Consider the following 6,305-nt stretch of genomic DNA (forward strand, 5'->3'; position numbering starts at 1 on the left):
CTAGAGCTGCAAGTTTGAAAAAGCTAATAAATTTTAATTTATTAATTTATACTGGGGAGAGAGCAAATGATCAAATGATAATGGGACAGTAATCACTTATTAGAGCGTGGAGGGGAGGAGGAGGAGCTAGGTAAGACAGAGGCTCGTGAGAAATTGTATAAGAAAAAGCCCATCTAGCCTGTGTGGGTTCCTCACTTTGGGAACCTGACCTGCCAGTGCCAACGTGAACTGGGAATGTGGCCCCAGAGCTCAGGTGCTATCCAAAGTTTTTGAAGTATTTTCCACATAATAACCCTGCCTGAAAGGTTGTATTAGTTATTATCCTCAATTTTCATATGATAAAACTGAGGCTCAGAGAGTTTAAATGACTTCCCTAAGACCATGGTTAGCATCATAACCTGAATTGGAGTTCAAGTTTTCTAAGAGCAGAGATTTTTCTACTACTGCACACATGTCGACAAAACTTATAAATGTTCCCACCACACTTCCTGATGTAGCTAGCCATAGTAGGGAAGAGCGTATGAGGTGTCCTGTTAGACCTATTCCAAGTCAATTATATACTATCTGTAGAAGATACAGATTTTCCAAAAATCTGTCACTTGCAAAGTGTCAGGCATTATATAACTATAAAACATTACTTTTACCTAAAGATATTACATGTTGTTCTGTAATGGAAACAATCACAGAAATAAGATCATAGAATTTGACAGATAGAAGGGACCTCAATGGTTACCTAACTCAACCCTGTACACATGGAGGAAAATCTCCACTATAACAAAATGCTTCAAGACTGTCAGTGGAGGGGAGCCCACCACCTGCTGAGGCACTCCATTCAATTTTCAGAGAGCGGGGTTGTTTTTTTTTTTTTAGCAATCCTTTTTTCCTGACATTAAGTCTAAGTTGGGATTTTTGCAACTTCTACCCAGTTATCTTGAGACAGCGTGATGGCTCAATGGTTTGAGTGCTGAAAGACCTGAGTTCTAACCCAGTCTCATATGCTCACTAGGTATGTAACCCTGGGCAAGTCACTTAACCTCTGTTTGTCTTACTCCACTGGCGAAGGAAACAGCAAACCACTCAAATATCTTTGCCAAGAAAACCTCAGAGTCACAAAAAGTCAGACACAATTGAATGACTAAACAAGAAAAGCCCCATTTATCTTGGTTCTGCCTTCTGGAACCAAACTGAACAAGTTTAATGTTCTACTTGACAGCCCTACAAATATCTGAACCCAGATATAAAGTTTTCTTTTCATAAGCTAGCATACCCATTCCTCATATGACAAGGTCGTGAAGCCCTTAACTATCCTGGATGTCTTCCTGTCTATGCTCTGCATCTTTGTAATGTCCTTATACTGTGTCACCCAGAATAGAGCATAGTACTTCATGTGGGCTCCAACTAGGGCAGATTACTGGAAACTTCACATCGCCTACTGAAGGCCCAGATTGCGTTATGTTTCTTGGCTTCTGTGTCACATTGTTAACTCGTACGAAGCTTTCTGTTCATTAGATCCATTAGAGCTTTTTAAGATAAACTGCTCCCTAACCAGGCCTCCACCATATTATATTTGTAAATTTGTTTTTTTGAGCAACTCTACATCTATGGCCATTGAATATCACTTTGTTAAATTCAGCCCAGTGCTCTAACCCTTCAGGAGGTATTTTATCAAATGCTTTGTTAAAGCACAACAAATTATATGAGCAACATTCCCTGACCTCTTTGTTTGGTAACTCTGCTTTCTGAAAAAGAGGAATAAGGTGAATTTCTCATGGCCTTGATGAAACATACTGGCTCTTTGTAATCCTTTCTTCTTTTCATAAATAACCATGGCCTTAATGATCTATTTTAGATTTCCCCCAAGAAATAAATTCAAACTCACTAACATAGATAGTAGACTACTTTTCCCCTCTTTTGAAAATCAAAATAATATCTGTACATTTCTCATTTGATATAATCTTTCAAAGATTACTGATCATGGCTCAAGAAACACACGTTCCTTCTTTTGGTACCCAAGGATATAGTTCCTCTGCTTCAGGAGACTTGAATTCACGAATTTTCTTCCTATTTTAAGCATCTATCCCTTTTAGACTTTTGCAAAATTGAAAATCATAAAGAATAGGATCAGAGGGGATGAGATATGAGGAAGAGACCCTTTTATGTATAGCTGAATCATACTGCACCTCTTAAAGGATATGAAACTTTGAATAGCTCCACTGTATATGAAAAACCATCGGAAACAATGACTACTTCAGTACTTACTCCTTAGTCGTTCTCCTGCATATGAGACAGGAGGAGTTGGGAAGAATAATGGGTGGTCGCTGTAAGCTTGCGTGAGGTCCCTCACTGATGGAACCAAACTCTGAATCAGGAAGAGTATTCAGTAGGATAGGCTTTCACCTCCTGCCTAGAATGTGCTAAACCTCAGAGCCGAAGCCCTGAAGGAGCAGAATCAGAGAGGCTTCTGCCAATCTTAGGCAAAGGGATTCTGCTTTTTCTCAAGGCTCAGGAATACCCCAGCTAAAAGAGTCTAACTGCACACCATTCAAATATAAGGATGAGTCAAGTCAAGTGTAAAGTGGTGGGAATTATAGCTTCCAATTAAAGATCAAACCTGAGAGGTCCAGTGAATTAACCCATACAACAGAGGTGTCATGCTCTGTGAGTAACAACCTCATCTCAGCCACCTATCCAGCAGAGTGAGTGGCAAGCCCACCTGAGCCATTCATCCACATCCCCTCTCGGAGGACAGTCTGACCTCACAACAGGGTGGCACATTCATCATTCATTTCACACTTTACAGTGGATTCCATGAAGACTCTGTAGCTGTACAGTTGTGTGTTACTTTGGCCACATATGCTGCTTAGACATTTGCCTCACTTCTATTTGTTTGTGCCCTCTGTTCCCCATGGACTCAGTATATTTGTGGGAGATTAGGTCTCAAAGATTGGGGGCAGGGAGGAAGGAATCTTTTGTAACTACTGCTTTTGCTATGCCAAATGAAAAAAATGCCTTTGTTAACAGGTAATGAATCTATACTTAAGAACCCTGAGGATAGGGTGAAATCTAACCCACCTGGTCTTCCAAGCAGAGAAGACTATTAGTCAAGGTTAAACATTAATATTGTTTTTCAGCACCAGTGATACTATGTGCCTGCAAATCTCTAAACCAGGGGTGGGGAACCTGGGGGCCCCAAGGCCACATGTGGCCTTCTAGGTCCTCAAGTGCAGCCTTTTGACTGAGTGCAAGTTTTATAGAACAAATCCTTTTATTAAGGGGATTTGTTCTGTAAAGTTTGGATTCAGTCAAGCACTTTCCTCTCCAGACTATACTCTGGAACTCCTTCCCCATGCTCCAGCTCTTTATCCTGAACCTTCACTCTGCCCTGGAATTCACACATTGAAAGTACCCACTACCCCTTCTACCTCTCCCTCTGATTGATTGCTTCTGGAAGCTCCCTTTAAGGAGGGTGCCCAGGCAATTTCTGTCTCGTTCCACTTTAGGTTGAACTCTGGACTTCCTCCAACCCCTCCCCATCCCCCACCGTTTTTGTCTCTTTCCCCTTTCAGCTTCCTTTTATGTGTTGTCTTCTCATTAGAATGTAAGCTTCCTGAGGGTAAGGACTGTCCTTTTTTCTATTTGTATTTGTATTCCCAGTGCTTGGCACACAAGCACATAATAAATGCTAGTTGACTAGATAAAGATGGGTTAAAGCCCATGAAATAACATAATACATATCATGCGGGAAATCTATAATCAGAAAGGGAAATGGGCTATGTATGTAGGGAATGACAGATAAATGCACAGCCCCCAATGCTTACATTGGTACCCATGAAATGTTAAAGGGATGACTTTCAGTATGGTAAGTATATCCTTTATGGATGCTTTGCGGACAAGAAATACATAGCACAAGAGTGCATGGAATGTGTTGTGACTTGCACTGTTGAAAGGAATGTCCACATTGATGAGATTCAGTATTGAAGTCACCTCCCAAACTCTAACTGTGAGCTCTTTGAGAATTGGAACATGGACTTTGTATTTCTTTTCGCGGAATTGTATTTCTTTTTGTCCTTCATAGAGCCCATTATACTGCATTCATATAGCACTCTAGCTAGGTGATCATCATTAAGTATACTCATTTTTGGAATGGATATAAACTACATGATACACAGTATTGAGGTAGTGTAGATTTGCAGAAATGGTCATGTTTCCCTGCATTTTTCCTGATATCTGCCTTAATGGCTTCTCTTTTATGCAGAATATGAGAGCGGAAAAGTACCTAAGACATCACAGCATCATCCATCTTAGAGATGAGGAAACCAAGGTTAAGGGAAGAATAGCAAATTGCCAAGGGTCATATTGCAAGTCCTTTTCTCTGTTTTCACTCCCTGCCTTGCTTCTCTTATTCTTTACAACAAGGAATTCTGTTTTCCTCTAGTTTGAGTTATTTGGCCTTGAATACAAATGAAACCCATGTGTCTTTTAAGATCAGATTATATTTTTATTTTATTCTTTATTAGAAGATTGACAAAGAGATAGTGTCTCTACTGACTCGTTCCTTGCAGAAGGATATTTCTACAAGTCTCTTGCCATAGGAATTTTTAATAAAGACACAGGCTGGACAGAGCTCATCAGATATGATCTATATTGTATAGTTTGCTTGTTTGAGGAGGAAAGAAGGGGGAATGGATTCTGCCACTTCTACTTCCCAAATATACCATTTGGGGGGTCATCTTACTATTATTCTTCCAATCTTCCTGGCTAGATACCTGAATTCTTCTTTCACCCTTTTTAATTCCTCATTCTGATGTCCAATATGTCATTAGCTTTTTATATATTTTCATTTCACCTGCCTCTCAGATTTATGTCTGTATCTTAATTCCCATGGCAACCACCCTAGTCTAGGTCTTTATTATTTCAAATCTAGACTTCTGAAATAGCCTTCTAATAGTCCTCTCTCTTTGTCTTCCAATTGCATCCTGTATATTCTGAAAGACTGATCTTCTTTAAACAGTACTTCTTTCTTGTCACTCCCTTCTCAAGAATTTGCAGTGGCTACTGATTGCCTTCTACACCAATCGCAACCTACTATCCTTGGAATTCAAGCCCTCCCAAACATGGCTCTGCACTAGTTATTCAATCTTATCTCCTATTGTTTACTAGGGAGCATATAAATTTAAAGAGGGTAGAGTAATTGACCTCAGTTTCCTTGTCTATAAAATGAGATCGAGGCAGCATGGCATTGTTTGTAGAAGGCTAGAGTCATGAAGATTGGTTCAAGTCCTGTAACTAATACAACATATTAAATATATAATTATAGACAAGTCATTTAATCTCTTGACTCCTGAGGCAACTCTCTATGACTAGAAATTAAAGATGAGTTATTAATCTACATTGGTGGATAGAATTTCCATCTCTGCCATTTCCTACAGAAATGTCAATATAGCTCAAGACAAAAAACAAATGGGAGGGGAAAGGGAATGCTGGTATTACTTCCCAGGCCCATCGTGAGAAAGGCACATTATAAACCTTAAAGCATTATAAAAATGTGAGTCGCTATTATTAACAATTTTGTTGACTGTTGGTATCTTCTTTAAGCATATTTCTGTAATCATGTATATATTATTCTTTCAGCCCTACTTTTCACTGTATGTAATTTCATCCATGTGTTTTGATGTTTCTGAATTCTTCATATGCATAATTGGTTATGGCACAATAATACTCCATTATATTTGGATGTTATAATTTGTGCAATGTTTCCCAGTAATTAAGCACATAATTTGGTTCTAAGTTTTTATTATCAAAAATAATCCTGCTGTGAATATTTTTGTATGGATGTCTTTTCTTGCTGTCATTAATTTCCATGCAGTATAAGCCCAGTATTGATATCGCTGAATCAAAGAATATATGAATAAATTTGTGTACTTTCTTACATACTTCCAAGTTGTACAGAATGGTTAGACCAATTTCCACATTTATAATCTTTCTCCTGTTTTTTGTTAGTAATATATGGAAATGCTTATGGCTTTTATTATTTACTGCTATTTTACTGAAATAATTGTCTTGGTTAATTTTTTGTTGATCCTTTAGGATTCTCTAAGTAAATTATCATATTGTCAGGAAATAGAGATAACTTTGTTTCCTTTCTGTGTATGTGAGTTCCCTTATTTTACTTCTGTTTTGTCTTATATAATAGCTATTATTTCTAGTACCATATTGTGTAATAGTGAAGACAGTGAAGTTGTTATTCTTGCTTCACTTTTGACACATTTGGCAAAGTTTCCCACATTTCTCCGTTTCAAATGACA

This window comes from Trichosurus vulpecula, chromosome 2, assembly GCF_011100635.1.
Source record: "Trichosurus vulpecula isolate mTriVul1 chromosome 2, mTriVul1.pri, whole genome shotgun sequence".
NCBI classification, from domain to species: Eukaryota; Metazoa; Chordata; class Mammalia; order Diprotodontia; family Phalangeridae; genus Trichosurus; species Trichosurus vulpecula.